Below are 18,286 nucleotides of genomic sequence, written 5' to 3'. Positions count from 1 at the left end.
AGAAGCAAACAGTTTCTCCAGTTTCTAAGAATATCTAATACTGTTCTCTATGGAGGTCACTTTGATAATTTCAAATTTAATAATAAAAATACTGTTCCTGAAAACATACCTGAAAGTAATGAAAAAAGTTAGAAATCAATATAGGACAAAATACTTATTGTAAATAAATAAGCCAGCAGATATTAACAGAGCACTTAAACATAAGAAGTAAAAAATCCGGAGAATGTGGATTTGTTGATTTGTGGAGTTTCAAAAATAACTGACTTTGATAAAGGGCTGTTTTCAGGTATAAGGATTTATATTATTAGATTTGTATCCTCTCTACTAAAGGTAAAGTGAAAGGGAAAAACTACAGAATAACACAAAGAATAGCCACAAAGACTTAAAAATAAAACAGAACAAACCACAGCCAAAAAACCCGAACAGCTTAAAACTCTCATTCTAAATTTGGAGCAAACGAAAGGCCTGAATGCCTAATTTATAATATAAACTAAAGTAAAGCAATTCAAAATCAGATGTTTATATAGTGATCAATAATAGCCACATTATTTTATAGAGCTTTGGTTTGAAGTTTTAGATTGGATAAATGATGAATCATTTAAAAGGATTCCTCTTTTTCATTGTCTTCCCACAAAGCTATTAACAATGACTTCTGTTTACAAAATAACTTCAGGGTTTTAGAAACAAATAGGAAAAAAATTCCAGAGAGATAAAATGGCATTAACAAAATGTATTATTTTTCCCATAGTTAGGTTTGAGAGAGCAAAACCTAACTACACAAGAAGTAATTATTTTAGTCTTTCTTTTTTTTTGGGGGGGGGGGAGTTCCCAATATTCCCCTCATATCTGAATCTGTAAATAAAGATGAAAGTAGGATTTAAATAGTGTTGAAATAGTAAAAGGCTAAACAAATGGCACAGTGGCATTTATTTCAGAAGTAATAATAAGAATGATGATAATGATGATAAAAAGACAAAAGTTCAATGAGGGGTTCACAAATACTTTAATAAGATCTTCTAATGATGCAGTAGTATTAAACTGAGGCATATAAGATATATTGTAATTTCCTCCTTTACCCCCACTGAAGTACCTTTGGCAAAATACTGTTAAACAAGAAAGCTGTTGGCATTTTAAGTGCTTTGAGATTTCAAAATGGTGTTAACAGGCACCAACAGCAGACATTAGTTTTTATGTAACACTAGTGTGCATTTCTGAAGATATTATTTTACTACTTTATATAAACTGTCACTTGTATTTTGCAAAATACTCTCAAAATACCTATTTTAGAAAATTTGAGAAAAATAATTTTTAAAATTAGAATTTTCCATTGTATGAAAATCTCATTCACCAAAACAATGAATCAAATAATTGCAACTAATTATGCAAATATGATCTAATTCTTCCTGGCGGTGGATTTGAGGGTGGAAAATTATTACATTTTCTTTGAGTTTAGGAAGGTTCAAGGCATCCTACTTCTAAAAAGTTAATATGCTAGTTACAACTGAAGAAGAGTGGTTTTATAAGTAAGATCTTTTTTTTTTTTTTTTTTTTTTTTTGCATGAAACAGACATCTGCACAGGCCAATGACTTGGAAACGACAGCTATAAAATAAATTAAAAACATAATTTATTGCTAAATGCAACTGTGGCTTTTAAGAAACAACTTGTGATTCCCAAAATATACCTCTGATTTCTTTTGAAAAATATTTTTAGTTATTTTCTATCTATAGAACTTGCACATCAAGTTGCAGTATAAACTCTCCAGATGCCTGCATGAGTACAGATACTTTGGAGACATGGAAGAAAATCAGGAAAAGGAAAAAATCCCTAACATCCTGTTTCAGCTTCTCCTGTCACTTCTTGCTAATTGGATCTTGAGTTAAGAAAAAAGTAACTGGTCAAAGGAAGGACTGGCAGTATTTGCCAAAGATGGTAAGTTGAAGGAAAATTTCCTTTTTTCCTGCTTGGTGAATAAACTAAAGGAAAAATTTTAAGTACTACTGAATTTCATGCACTGATAGGATATTCAGGAAAATCTTTGAAATACTCTCTGTACTCATCAGTATTCTGAGTTTACTGTCAAGTAACACTGTAGAAAGTAAATAACAGTTCTCATAAAGGTCTTATATGAAAATTATCAGAAATGGTATGAATTAAAGATGTTAAATTTTGAAAGTTATTTCAACAAATAGATTCCCTTTTAGAGTAAGGATAAGCATTAATTATAATGTCATTAAATAATTCCACAAAGAAAACTCTGTTCCTGCAACACTTTTTGTCACATAAGTATACATATACACATGAAATGTCTGGTTTATATGTGTACTATTTAGATGCAAAGATGAACACAGTTAACTCTTTGTAAAAATATTGGCTAACCAAAATATATACGTTATAAATATAAACACAAAAAATAAAATATTTTATAACATGCTAGATTACGAATAACTCTAAAACAATAGGCAATCTAGAACCACATGTATTTGCTTTGGATTTTATTATTTTTACACAGTGGTGAATTTAACTTTCTAAATGCTTTTCTCTAGTTATTTTTAAAGTTTATTTCCACTGACATAAGGTGTTGGCAACTAATTAATAAAACGAGTGGTGGGAGAAAGCCAAATTCAAACACTGCAGCACATTTAATCTGGAGTTCCCTATAAAGCATATACTTGAAGTTCTCAATTGTTTTCTTGTGTTCGTATATAAGCCATATCTACATTTACACTCAATTTAAACCCTTGTGATATCCTGCAACAGCCACAGGTTTTGGAGCTCAACACATATGAGTTATAATATTGGTTGTAATGCTTCTTAGTAATCATCAGTACCTATCTAAAAACACAGTGATTAGTAACACTCCTTAGGAAAAAACATCTCAACAAAGGATTTTTCTGCAAAAATATTTTGTTCTGTACTGGTCAATAATGGAGCAAACTAGGTACTAAAAAAAATGAGGACACACCAAAAATTACCTCAATTTCTTCCCAGAAGTATATACTTCAATTACATTTATTTTCCACATAAATTTATTTTCTCTTCAGTTTAAGAAATACCAAAGGAATCTATATGTTCACCCAGGGTTGGTTTGTAGAAATATTTACCCACATTCATGAGATGAAGAAAGAAGAAACAAAGTGATAATTTTTATGCATATCTACAAGTACATTAAAAAAAACTTAAATCTTACCACCCTCAAAATATCTTTGAATATATTTATACACACGACATTGTTAAAAATTAGAGAGTTCATTTTAAACATTAGGAAAATTTATTAAAAATTCAAGTACGGCATATCTTTATTCCATGTGATTCAGATAATTCTGCAATGTTTCACTAATTATAGTTAGTAAATTTATTTACTGGGCAATTTTTGGTTCTGTGTTGCTGCTAGATTCTAGATTGCTACTGATTATAAAAAGGGCATGTTGTTCATTACAGTATGCCATTATGCGAAGCTTAAAGGAGGTTATCATTCATGTTTTATAAGAAGGGTTTAGAAATCTATTACTGAACAGATTATAACTACTCCAGATGTTGAACTGTCCAGTTTTCTTTGTAATGTGATAAATGTCACCTCTCTCTTTGACACCTCTTTTACAATAAAAGCACAATTTTATTTAACTTCTTTTAATGGATGTCAGAAAATAGAAGGGAAACAAATAGAAAACAGAACAAAATAGAATATAAACTTCCTAGGGTAAACACCCAATTAAAATATTAGCTGTTTTACTCAAAATTTACAACTATATTTTTCTTTCAAAAACCTTTCATTAAGCTGTTATCTAATTTAAGTGGTGTGTATTAATCTGTCTTATGCTACCCTGTACAGCTCCCACTATTTCACAGTGCTATATTTGTTGTTTCTAAAATATCACACAAGAAACTGCAATATAAATAATTTCTGTGGATAAAACTCAACATAAAACTAAATAAACCATTTCTCCCATCAACTAAAGTATTTTATTAACTCAGAATATTTTATAAAAATATAACTTTAAGAGGAGCATAACAACTTGCAAACAACCAAATAAAAAGTTTTAAAAGGTAACATTTGTTTTATTAAAAGTAATTGCCTACCAGATACTTCTGAAGAGGAGCAAGCTTGTATCCGAAAAATAAATTAAACAATGATTAAATGACACTCATAAAAGCAGCATATTAGCATGAAATCACTTATACACATTTTTACAGAATATTATGTACAGACTAAAACATTAATGTAGAAATGATTATTTGACTGAACATATTCAAATAGAATATTTTAAAATTAAATGGTTAGGAAGTAAAATCAATAATTACTGTTCAGCACCAAAATCAATACCATTCTAATTTTCCTTAAAACAGCTAACAAAAAATGTAACTCCTCATAGCAATAGCGCTAATAATATTAAGTAGCATATACTGAAATACACATCCTATAATTACTGCAATGCCATCTCTGGACTTCTGTTCTTTTTCAAAACTCTACTGTAGGAAAGACACTCTGAATTGTAATACTTCATTAAGTCCCTTCTGAGAGACAGTAGTGTCTTCCAGGTATTTTTACTTCATTGGTGCTGGTTTAACAATCTTCTCAACATTTATTGAGCACTGTTCAATGGTACCAGAAACTGAGCTAGACTCTGGGAACACATCTCCACTATATAGGAGATGAGAAGCTAAAGGGGAAATAGATGAACCACTGTAATAGAATGTGACAAGGATTACAACTAAGAAATCTACAGGTGCTATTCGAGCTCAAAAGAGGAAATTCTTGGGTAGTAAGGTAAGGAATAAAAGATGATGCAGCATTTGTGCTGAATCTTGAAGGATAAACAGTTCCTCTGGCAGATGAAGTTGAGGACAAAGATAGGCTGGGATGATCTTGAATCAAATGCATAAAGGAAAGAGCATGGTTTACTCAGGAAATGTCAACAGACCTGAAATAGCTGCAGCATAGGGTAAAAGTGTAGAGCAGCAGTGGGAGGTGAAGTGTATGGGCAAGAAAGTGCCCAATCCGGGAGGTAGCTGCTCGCCACAGCGACGCTTTTCAGTATGTGGAAAGGCCCAGGAGTAAACTGAGTTATTCACAATTGCTGTACTCTATTTCTTCTGGGAAACAGGAGGCAAGATCACTTGCTAAAGAAAGAGGGGAGCCAGATAGAGTAAGGAGGAAGAACAGTGGGGGTTACAGGTCTGAATATTTTAAATCTTGATGGCTATCCATTTAGGGAATAAGAGAAGGAGCTGTTCCTCTAAAATTTTCTATTAGGGAAAGAGCAAGTATTAGGTACTATAAGCAGTTGTTTCTTAACAGTATCTTTTTTTGTAATAAGTTAAAATTTTTTTTAATGAGATTATAATTCATGGGCCCCCTAATCTCTTTGTAATTAAATTATTTTCATCTTCATTCTTTACCTAAGTAAAAGCATTATTCTATTTAGGTTATTTAGTGTATGTCAGAAAGCACAAAACAGGATGGGAATGGAGGTAAATTGGTTATGAAAATACCAAGTTCTATCAACAAAATAACAGTACAATCTCTTCCAAAACCTCTAGGAAGTGTAAATCTAGTAGACTGTAATACTGTCTTCTGGCACTCCTACTTTAAACAGTCACCTCTTTAGAACTCTATATTTGTTATTTCTAAGTATACCCCCCACACACATACATGCTGTAGTACAAATATTTTCAGTAAACTAATATAAAATATTCTAGTTACTACAAAATGCCTCATAAAATCCAACTTATAGCAACAAAGCAAACAAATTATTCTGTAAAAAGTGGTTTCCTACCAGATGCTTCTGATGATTTGCGTGCTTGATCAAAAAGAATAAATTAAACAGATTAAATAACACATAAAATAATATACACACAAGAAGTTACCAACCCATACATGTTCATTAGATATTCACACATAGGAATAGAATGAAAAACACATATTCAAAAGTGTTTTATACAATGATTACAATTAATTCTTTGGATACATATATTTTTTTAACCCGTCAAAAACCCCACTCTGGAAATGTATTAATGAAATATCATATTTCTATCCCTTTAATCTGAAGAGCAATTGTGTTCACTTTGCTGAAGAGACACTTTGCTTCACCATATTCAAACATGTTCGTTCAAAGCAAATTCACTGTAACCTTACAATAACAGTGGGTATAAAAAACAACTTTAATTACTATAACTGTTATTTGTGTAGTTCAGTGGATGGGACTACTTAATGGCACAAACGGGCCTACTTTTGTTTTCTAAGATATTAATTAGTCTTGCACAAAGTCAAACATGAATGAGTGGTTGAAAATCTAATAGGCAATAAAGGCTATTCTTATTGCAATACTACTTACATTTACTCTTCTGTCCTCTCCTTATAATTTTTTATTAGTTAATTTTTTATCAAGTCTTGGTTACAAGTGAACATTATAATTGACCCACTCTTTCACTACACTGTTAAAAAAATTTTAAACTTTTGGTGAGACATATATATTTAAATGATCAAATTATAGAAAGAAACACATTAACTTATTTGACTAGTATCTATATGGACAGCTGGATACACTATGAATTCACATAGTGTACTTATTCACTACAAATCACATGTACATGCTTTCTCTCCAAACTTGCTCTCTATCTAGGGATGCTGTGGATTTTCTAGGCCATCCAAGCCATGTTTGACTGAAGATGTTCCCTAAAGGATTTTGTGATAAAACAAAGTAAATTTATAGTCATAAAACTAATGACCCAGGCAATTTTTGAAATGCTCTTTGAAAAGTACTTTACTTCCTTAATTGTTCACTGAGGCTTTTTCTCAGAGGACATTATATCTACCAGAATCATATGCTAAAGATTTTCCATCTGGTCCTGAATTCAAATGTTCTGTCTTGTTGCCGGACAGTATAGAGCTAGGAGTGGATCCCTAGATGATAGGGTATGCACGTTTTCAACTTAACTAAATAGTAAGTGGCTCAATAAATGGTTGTGCCAGTTTATACTACCACTCTATCCTTGATGATCCATATCCTCAACAAAATGTTACTGTTTAATTTTTACTTTCTAATTTTTGCTAATATAATGGGTATCAAATGATATCTGCTTGTTAAATATCTCAGTAGAATTTTATAACTTTTTTCTCTTAAAGGTCTTATTCTTTTATTAGAGTTATTCCTAGGTTCTTTAGAGCTTTGGTTGCTATTGTAAAAGGGAGACTTTTTAAAAAATTACCATTTGTTTGTTGCTGATGTATATCACATAGTTGATGTTTATATACTGATCTTATTATATGGCAGACTGGCAGACTCTCATTAATTCTAAAATAACACTGGTAGATTCTCCTGAATTTTCTATGTAGATAATCACATATTTGTGAATAATGATAATTTTTTTTACTCCAACTTTTTCTTGTCCTACCGTGTAGGTTATGACTCACAGTGCTATACTGTACAGATAGAGACAATGAGCATCCTACTGCTGTTCCTAACTTCAAAGAACTTGTTTCTAACTGCTTTTCTTTCCCATACTTTACTTGTAAAACTATTAGTAGAATACATATATTTAAGAAATTAAGAATATCTCCTTTTTAATTCTTTGAAAAATTTTGAACAAGATTAAAATTTTTGTTTTTTGAACTTGACTATAAAACTGTCCAGTCCTAATTTTGCTAAGTTTTGAATAAAGATTTTAACTATGATTAAATCTTAAATAGGTACAGTTCTAATCAGTTCTCTTAAAAGTCTTCTCCATGAACTAAGCTTTGGCTCTGATGGATATTTTCTATTCCACTGATTTTTGCTCATGTCTCTATTAGTTTTTTTCCTCTTTTGATTAACCATGCTCTGCTTTCTCTAACTTGTTTACTTGCATCCTTACATCACAAATGTCTTTCTCTTTTCCTAACATACACATTTAAGATTTTGTCTCTAAATCCTTTAGCTGCACCCCACAAGTTCTGATACATAATTGAATTTTAAATTTATGAGTTATTTCTTGACCTGTGTGTTATTTGAATTTTTTAATTTCCAAATATAACATTTGTGTTTAGTTGTTTAATTAGTCTTTTATTATTGATTAAACTTAATTGCTTTGTGGTCAGAGACCACAGCCTATGTATCAATTCTTTAAAGTATATCAAATATGTGTAGTCAAATCATCAATTTTGTAAGTGTTCTATATATTTCTGTGTATTCTCCAATTACTGGGTGAGAATTCTTTATATACATCTATAAATCTTACATAGTTATAATTTTTCCTTCTAAACAGGTCAATTTTGTTTTATATATTTTGAGGCTCTGTGGGAAGCACATACAATTTTTTTCTCTTATATTTCTTTTTTATGTGATTATTAATTTAAATGGTAGTCTGTATGTGACAATTCTACTCTGACATTCTTGGTAGGGTCTAATGCTGTTGTATCTGCTAAATATCTTTTGTTATAGATTGTGTGTGTGTGTGTTATGTATCTATTTTGATTTTGGACTCTGAACTCAAAGTTCAGGGGGACTTTATCTGTGAGAAAATCGCAGGGTTTGATATGAGGATATGTTTTGTATTAGCTTCTGCCTGGCATCCGATAGATGTTACCAGCCTGGAACTGTTACTATAAGATATTTTATTTAAAATTATTAAACCACACAATTAATACAGATTATAATGTGAAAGCTACTGGAGAAGAAGCAGTTGATTACAAACTCTCACATGCACACACAGCCCTCCCCCCTCCCCAGGAACCCAAGCCAAGAAATGTAGGCTTCCTTATTTTCCCCCTGTGTCAGTGGAGACGTTTTATTTTTTAGTCTATGCTTTCACTGAGGTTATGATCCTTTGAGGATCCTGGCTTTATACACGAGTCTAAGAAATCCCAAGTTGCATGGATCAAAGAACTTTTCTGTCTCTGTGAGGTCATTTAAAACAAAAGCCATTTTGTTACCAAGGTATGAAAATTTCCTCAGGGTAGTCAAAGTATGCTCCTCCTTACAGCTCTGGTTTTTCACTTACTATTTAACTTTTTGCACACTGGGGATTTCTATTATATTCTTGTAAATTCAAGTATTCATTTAAAGGGATGCTTGTATATATTTTATTCAGTATTTCTATGTGCTGTTGTATCTTCATTAATTTTTGGTCTAGAAGGATTTTCAAATTATCCAGTCTCCAATTTATGGATTTTTTTCTGTATAAGAAAAAATGTGTGTTAAGTTGTAAGATGCAAGGAGACCTGGATATTTGTGGAATTCATTTTTTATCCTCGTAATTCAAACTTCCATCAGGATATATTTAGGTGCTGGTATTTTTGTTAATTTTTGTCAATACACAATGAGCTCTTTCAGTGTATACTTTTAGGTTTTTCTTCAACTAAGTTTTCCTGAATCATAATTTTTTATGATTTTTTCTGTTCTATTAGTCATTATCTGTTCTGAAGGAATGCTATGCATTCAATTTGTAGAGTTCCTACTTTTATCTAACATACTTTTCACCTCATAATTTTTATCCTGTCCATTTTCCCTACATTCTGGTAGCTTTTATCAAGTTAGTGCTTTACATGTTCAATTTACCTTCCTGCAGTGATTATTTTGCTCTTTACTGCTTCTAATGCAGCTTTATACTCTACAAATGCCAGGTTCATTTTCTTATAACCTTCTCTTATCATATTATTATTGCTTCTTTTCTATTCCTGCCTCTCGTCCAGCTCTCCTCTCATCCTAGTCTCGTTTTATCTTTAACGTCTTATTTTATAGAGTCCATGTTCACTTGAAATTTTTAAGAATTCCACATAGACGCTACCTATAATTTCCTATTTTAAACCCTCCCTCATAAATATTTTCTAAACTTAAGTTCATTCTCTTCCTCTTGAAGGCTGTGAACTTATCCTTGAGCATGATCTCTTTTATAGGCTCTACATTGGTACTTTTCTTGTTTATTCATTCATGAACAATGAGAAGCCTTTCAAAACTTTACAAATGCTCCCCCAAAATAAGGTGGACCCTCCCACCTCCTATTTGGGTATGTCAGAATCAACTTCTCAGACCTTTTAGTTGATACATATACATATTTATATTATCATTTAAATAATCCAAAATGGGAATGGAGCCAGGACTATAGGGTTCCTTACTAGTTGTGATGCCCGTCACATCAGGGAATAGCCCTGTTATATCTGGAAGAAAAAAAGCCACTTTCTCAGCTTGATTAGACTAACGAATTTCTGGTTGTCCCACTATTAATTGTTTTAGAATGAAAGAAATCAGCAGTGTTGGATTTTCCACTCATCTCTCCCACAGTCTTTCTTAAAAGCTTCATCCATCCAAGTTAGTAAGGGTGAAATTATTTTTATTTCTTTTCCATGAAGGCAAACTACTCAAAATAAAACTGTTAAACTTTGGCATCTGATCTTCAATCTGATACTGTACATTTCTAGGCAAGTACCCTTCCTTAATTCCATTGATATACTGTTTTTCCAGTTTTGTGTTCTTAAATTTTCAATTTTGAAAATATTGATCTAAAAATGGGAATTACTCAAATGCTTTTGCTCAAGTCTGTAACTTTCCTGTAATTCAAAGCACAGCAAATCTTTTTCAGAGATTTGCCCTCAACTACTGCAAGGCCAATCAGAGTTTTCACTTGAGATTTTGATATGATGCTAGTTATGTTCCGATAAGCACATGAACCAAAAAAATCAAAATACATGACTGATATTCTTCATCAATAATGTAATAAAAGTGTTGTACTATACAAAAAATGGATAAGTTTTAATCATTCATTTATTTCACAAGAATTTATGAGTTCATTACTATGTTTGGGGCACTAGGGTAACCGCTGGAAACACAGAGATGAACACTGAACTATCCTTGACTTAAGGAGTTCAAAGGATGGTGATTGGAAACTGATATGCAAATATATAATTTCAGTATAATACAAATAATTGTTATAGTTTATAAGTTTGCTTTGGGAGTATAGAGGAATCATCTGACTCTACAGAGTCAATAATGGAGGCACTGAAAAGCATACCTGGTTTTCAGAATTTTTATAATAAAAGATATAAATATGGAAAAGGAGCAAGGAAAAATATGTAGTATAATATGACTAGATCAGAATTTTATGAGAGTCGTGCAAATAAAGCCAGAAAGGCAGGCCACTGCTCTCATATGCCCCACTAAGGAGTTTAGCCTTTATTTGAGAGGCACTAAGGAGTAACTGAAAGTTTTCACGTTGGGTTAAGAAATGGGCGTATCTGCAGTTTTAAAATGGCAGCATGGAAAATGGTCTGGAGGGATATATAACTGGAAGTTGAGACCAGTGAAGCTGTTACTGCAATAGGATTGAAAAGATACAGAATTCCTGATCCAAAAGCATTCTCAGTGCCAGTGATAATGGAGAAAATTGAGTGATTTTGAGACATTTCTAATGTAGAATCAATAGAAATTTATGGCTGAGTGCATGTCTGGGGAGTAAAAAAACAAGTTCAGAGTGATTACAAGGTTTCTGTTTTAAGTTCCTGCATGGTGAGTGGGATCATTAACAAAAATCAGGATGAATGAAAAAGGAGCAGATTTGGGATGGAAAGAGAAAATTCACTTTTGCACTAAACATTCAGGTAACAACTGAAGATGTGGGACTGGATGAGATCATTCAGAGAGAATGCAGCATTAAAAGAGGGCTAAAGATAGATTCCAGAGAAAACTATTCCCCCCAAAAGCTGATATTTAATAGGCAAGGAAGGAGAAAAGAAATAGTGTTTTAACTAGAAAAGTACCATATACACATAAATATCACATGTATAGCTAAAGACTTAGATTAAAAGGTCAGGCATTTGCTCATTTTTACAAATAAAACCACACTTCATTTGAAATTTTCCACATTTTGAAATGGCTGAGGCATTTAACCACTATGAGTAACATTAGTTGAAATTGGACAATCCTGAAAAAGTCAGAATGTTTAGTTGTCATTACTATAATTCCTATGGTAAAAAAGGCTATAAGGGCAGACCAATATGATCAAGTATATCAAATACTATCTGAATAATCCATAGCTTTCTTGAAAGAAAAAGCAATAGAGAAGCAGTAACAATTTTCTTCAGCTAAAACCAACATATCCAATTGTAAAACCTCTAGAACATTTTCAGGGAGAAAAAACACACTGCCTGGATTCAAAGAAATCCAGTATTTTAAGTGTGATAACCAGGTATATTCAGTTTTGATATCCAAAAAATCCTAAGAAATGTCAACACGTTGCTTTTGTAATATTAGCCCAAATTTAAAACACTCGAACAGAAAGATCTATCTAACAGAAGAATAATAACAGGATAACAATAATTCATTCTTAATATATTACATGCAAAATTGCTCTTTTAACGTCTAATATCATTCTATAAATAAATACCTAACAGTGTTGAAGAGGTTTATATTATACAGCAGCAGGATAAAAAATGTTTATTGGCAATAATGAGATAGTCTCCAATTATGGAAGAAAATGTTCATCTATTTGGAATTCTACCACTATACCACAAAAATCCAACTCTCTCAGGTTCTGAATTCCAATTCCAAATCTTTTAAGTATAAACTATAGACTACTTTAAGAGAAAAACAATATAACACTTCTCCTAAACATGTATCTGATTCAAAGGTTAACTTAATAAACATCCTCTTTTTTAGTTAAGCAAAAAGATGCTAATGAATTATGCTCTAAGCAAATATTTCTGCCTCTAACAACAGGATATCTATTTTTAGCTGCAGGTTTGGCTTAAAGTGAACAGCTTTTACCCTATGATAAACTGCAGTATATACTGTAGTATATTTTCTCAAAAAACATTTTTAGAAATGTTTAGAAAAAAAATCATATTTACAAAAACAAAAAGTAAACTATCACAAAAGTACTTGTTCTAACAAATTATTTCCCAAAAAATTATTTCTAAAAATTTTAACAAAGGCTCCAAAACCAAAATGCATATATTTATTTCATAATTAAATTCCTATTTCTCAATGAATTATAGTTAAAAGCAACAAATAAATCAATAAAATTTTGGCAACATCTTATGTAAAATTCAGTATTTTTTATATAACCAAAAAGAAGCTAACAAAAATTAATATTAGAAAGACAAAGCCAATAAAAGGAAAGTTTAATTATCTTCAGGATCAGATACTAAAAAAATTCCTCCTTTACCACAGTGGGTCTTTTACTCACTAATTTATAACACAATTAATAACAATGTATTAATGAATATAATGAATACAATAAATCACACCATAAAATAGATTAGAAACTGATTACTGGTATTGACTATTAATAGTGGTATTAATTATTCACAGTTCTTAATGGATTTAAAAGGCGAATGACTATAATCCCTAAATGCAAAAGCATCAAGAGAAAATGTAATCCACTGTAGTTCTGGCTTTACAACTGCCCCTCTAAAAAACATTTTTTTGCTTTTATAGTTAAATATTTTTTAAAAATACAAACCTACAGAGTCTCAGAGAGCATACTTACCACTCATGATGAAAATCAACCTTTCCAAAACATACTGCTCAAAACAACAATCCAACGGCAAAGGGAGTTATGCTAATCTCTAGAGGTATAAGAACCGATGGTGTAAACACATACATTAGAGCATGCAGCACACAGAAAATGAAAAGAGCTTTCTTTTGTTTTAAAAAGAGAAGCCCCTAGAAGCAAAGCATAACTACTCAGTGCGAGATATCACTAGTAAACATCAGATTAATGCCAAAGATGTGTATAACTAGATTTAATTTCTTTCAAGCTAGTTATCCTAGGCTTCTTCATATACCAGTAGAACAACTCAAAATGGCAGGGAGAAAATGTTCGAACCAGGATGTATAAGATGTTCTCAATTATATCAGCATGAGTTGTTACCACGGCAACATTAGAGCAGAATTATCGGTTCACTTGTAACCAAGGAGTAGCTTTTCTAAAGCTTTAATCAACCAAGACAAATAAAATGCCTTTTTATTTTAGAGCCACATGATTTAAAAATTACCATGTTTCTTAAATTTAAGCACTTATCTACCATTTTTACATCTTTCAAAGACATTTTAAAAATTGCTGTTTTCTTCAAATACTCACACAATCCCATGTTGAACCTGGCAAGGAACAAACAGCAGAATGATTGCACCTAAACGTCTTTCAATTACACCAGCTCTTACTGCTCGCTGTGGACCTCACTGATATTAAAATGCTGTGTGCTGTTGCTAGTGACTATTGGCGATGAATCTTATTGCCCAGATCGCTGATAGCTTTCATTTTTCATGAGCCAGAAAGCTATACTGCAGCACAAATGTTAACCATTTAAACATTCTGTTATTATGGAAGAGACAAAATATAATACTATGTATCTTCATTTATAAAGGAGAATTGTAAAACAACTTATTTATAAACTTCCATTATATTCAGTATCACAAACAGTGTCAGATGCCACTTATGTGATTTTCAAAAGAGGGGAGTACACAAAAAAGTTACTGACAATTATTGTTGAAGTGTAAAATCCCTTACATTAAACAGGATTAAGATGACAGGCTGTATAGCAAGGTAGATGGTATGGTGCTGTTCTGATTCCCAGAGACCCAAAATTTGTACCAAAATGGTACAAGGGATCTATAGAATGGTTTCTTGTTAAGTGGAATGTCACCAAATGAGCATGCCATTTTAAAAGTTGCCAGGTGAGACAGGACTTCCGGTGATGAGAGAATGAGTAAGTCAGCAAATCTTCTCTCCAAGAAACAATTATGAAGTTGGACAAAATTATCAAAAACAATGACTTCATGGTTCTGGACATCTAGTAATCACAAACAACAAACTGAGAAGCATTTATTCATGAAAAATTGCTACACTTTGCATGAGAACAGTGGGAGTCTGTGGTATTCTTGCTTGGTGCTGCTCCTGTTCCCCCACAGCTCAGTCAGTGCAGTACTTCTGTCAGGGTTGGGGGGGGGGGGCTCCATGACAACCAGGAGCTTTACTGCCAGAGAGGGCTGACATGATTTGGAGAGGAAGCCAAAAAACCCCATACAAGTGATACCGTCTATTAAAAAAAAAAAAAAAGCAAACTGTAGCAAATGAACAGGGAAAGTATCCAGCTTTGCTAATCTGAAGTTGTGGCCTTAGTAGGGGTGAGCAGTAGACTGATGGTCTAGCAAAAAATTTAGTATAGAAAATGTAAATGAGAGAGGCAGAGAGGGCCTAAATAAGCTCTCCACATATCCCAGCTTGACAAGGAATCTACTCCATAGGAGAGATCCAAGAGGACCCAAAGGAAAGTTAAAGCTGGTACAGGCTTGAAAACTGCCTGGACATTGAATACGCTTTCCAACCCACAGACAGCTCCATCAGCACAGACTGGCTCAGAATGTTTGAGCACAAACTCTGATTAATCACTGAATAATAACTAAGCTATGCAGGCACAGGGTAATCCCTAACAGAGAAATCAGCAGCCAGACAACATGGCAGATACAGCCCATAGATTAAAGCCATGGAAGTTATTAAAACAAAACAATATAAATAAAAACAATCCTGAGAAAAGAAAAAATAATCAGAATGCAGAGCTGCTACAAAATATTATTTTGAAAACTCAAATTTCTGACAAAAACATTATATAATTCATAATGAGGAAAAATGATAGAAAATGTCTCTGAATGGTCCCAGATATAGGATTTAGCAGACAAGACTTCAAAACAGCTATTGGAAATACATCAAAAGAATAAAAGGAAATTGTATTTAAAGAATTCAAGGAAAATATGATGGCAATGATACAACAAAGAGAATTTCAATATAATGATAGAAAGAGAAACTATTCAAGATATAAAAATTATAGACTTGGAAAGTACAATAACCCAAACTTTAAAACTCACTACATAAGCCCAATAGCAGATTTGAGGAGGGCAAAAGACTCAGTCAGTGAACTTGAAGATAGATCAATAGAAATCATCCAGTCTGAAGAATACAGAGAACAAAAGATAGGAAAAAAATGAACAGACCCTCAGAAGCCTGTAGGATACCAAGGGTATCAACATACATGTAACAGGAATCCTAGAAGGAGAGGAGAGAGACAAAGGGCAAAGAAAAAATATTTGAAGAAATAATGGTTGAAAATGTCCAATCTGATGAAAAATGTTAACCTGCAATCTAAGTTCAACCAATGCCAAGTATGATAAGTACAAAGAGATTCATACCTAGACACCTCATATTCAAGTTGCTAAAAGACAAAGACAAAGAAAAAATCTTGAGAGAAGCAAGAGAAAATGACTAATCATGTACAGGGGAAAAGCAATATGATTAATGATGACTTCTTCACGAAAATAAGAGAGGCCGGAAGGCAGTGGAATAATGTATTCAAAGTACTAAAAGAAAAAAGAAACAAACCTTTTCACAATTCTCTAACCAGGAACACTATCCTCTAAAAACAAAGGTAAAATAAAAACATTCTCAGATAAACAACAACAGAGGATATGTGCTTCAAGCAGAAATACTTAAGGAAGTTGTTCCAGATGAAAAGACACTGGACAATACTCAAATTGACAGGAAGAAATAAAGAGTAGAAATGATAAATATATAAGTAAAAGACTATATAAACACATTTATCTTTCTTTTCTTAATTTCTTTAAAGACCTTAAAATTGTATGAAGCAATCATTGTAACACTGCATTTCAAGGTTTATAAAAATATAAAGGTAACATGTGAAAATGATAACACAAAATTAGAGAAGAAATGGAGCTATAGTGCATCAAAGTCACTATATTTTACTAGAAAAGTAGATTGTGATAAGATAAAATGCGTATTTTAACCCCTAAATCAACTATTAAGAAAATATCTTTTTAAAATGTAGTTTAAAAATCAAAGAGGAATTAAAATGGCATCCTACAAATATCTGTTTAACACAAAAGAAGGAAGAGAGGAACAACAATACAAAAACTCTTAAGATATATAGAAAACAAACAGCACAATCGAAGATGTAAAGCCAACCATATCAATAATTATATTAAATTCGAATAAACAGATCACAAGGCAGAAATTATCAGACTGGATTAAAAAAGGTCCAACTATATGCTGTCTACAAGGGCCACACTTTAGATTTTAAGATAAAAATAGGTTGAACGGAAAGGAGAGAAAAAGTTATACCATATAACAGTAACCATAATACAGGTGGAATACCTATATCAATATCAGACAAAATAGACTTTGAGACAAGAAATATTACTAAAGTCAAAAAAAGGAAATTTCATAATGATAAAAGAGCCAATACTTCTGGGAGATTTAACAATTAGAAATGTATATGCAATGAACAAAATACTCTCCAAAATGCTAAAACAAAAATGACAGAATTGAAGGAAGAACTAGGGACTTCCCTGGTGGCACAGTGGTTAAGAATCCGCCTGCCAATGCAGGGGACATGGTTCGATACCTGGTCTGGGATGATCCCACATGCCGTGGAGTAACTAAGTCCACGTGCCACAACTACTGAGCCTGTGCTCTAGAGCCTGTGTGCCACAACTACCAAAGCCCTAGAGCACCTAGAGCCCGTACTCTGCAACAAGAGGCGCCACTGCAATGAGAAGCCCACACACTTCAACGAAGAGTAGCCCCTACTCGCCACAACTAGAGAAAGCCCACATGCAGCAACGAAGACCCAATGCAGCCAAAAATAAATAAATTAATTAAAAAAATTTTTTTAAAAAGAAAGAACTAAATAATTCAAAAATTATAGTTGAAAATTTCAACATTCTTCTCAATAATTCATGGAAAAAAGAAAATTAATACATTACAGAAAACTTGAATATAATATTATAAAATGACATTTATAAAACACAGCATCTAACATCAGCAGAATACACATTCTTTTCAAGTACACATGAAAATTCTCCATACTAATCATATGCTAAGCAATATAACAAATCTCAAATTAATTTGAAAGGACAGAAAATTCATTCAAAAATGAACTCTTATCATAGGAGAATTAAACTAGGAATCGACAACAGAGAGAAATTTTGGAAATCCCAATATCTGGATTTAGGTCACAAAGAAATCCCAAAGGAAATTAGAAAATATTTTGAACTGAACAGAAAAAACCCCACAAGAAATCAGCATTTATGGGATACAGATAAAGCATAGCTTAGAGGGAAATTCAAAACTTTAAACACATGTATTAGAAAAAAAGAAAGGTCTCAAATCAATAATTTAAGTTTCCACCTTAAGAAACTTAGAAAGAAGAGCAAATTAAACCAAAGCCAAAAAGATCACAGCAGAATTCAATGAAATGGAACATAAAAACAATAGAGAAAATGAAGAGACCAAAAGTCTTACTG

The 18,286-nt window shown here is 32.2% G+C and overlaps 1 protein-coding gene across 2 annotated transcripts in view; it reads right to left on the bottom strand.

Annotated features, from left to right (window-relative positions):
* PRKACB (protein kinase cAMP-activated catalytic subunit beta) overlaps positions 1 to 18,286 on the bottom strand; it is a 144,068-nt gene that overhangs the window by 49,199 nt on the left and 76,583 nt on the right. The window contains exon 1 of one of the 2 annotated variants that reach the window (XM_060090023.1): positions 2,975 to 2,993. The exons of the other annotated variant lie outside the window; for it this stretch is intronic. The gene's annotated coding sequence lies outside the window, so the exon portion shown is untranslated. Of the gene's footprint in view, positions 1 to 2,974; positions 2,994 to 18,286 lie in introns of those variants that run through there. 2 annotated transcript variants of the gene reach the window in all.

The sequence above is a fragment of the Mesoplodon densirostris genome, chromosome 2, assembly GCF_025265405.1.
Source record: "Mesoplodon densirostris isolate mMesDen1 chromosome 2, mMesDen1 primary haplotype, whole genome shotgun sequence".
NCBI classification, from domain to species: domain Eukaryota; kingdom Metazoa; phylum Chordata; class Mammalia; order Artiodactyla; family Ziphiidae; genus Mesoplodon; species Mesoplodon densirostris.
Note: the sequence above shows the minus strand (reverse complement) of the source record. Positions and strands in the feature narration are given on the sequence as shown.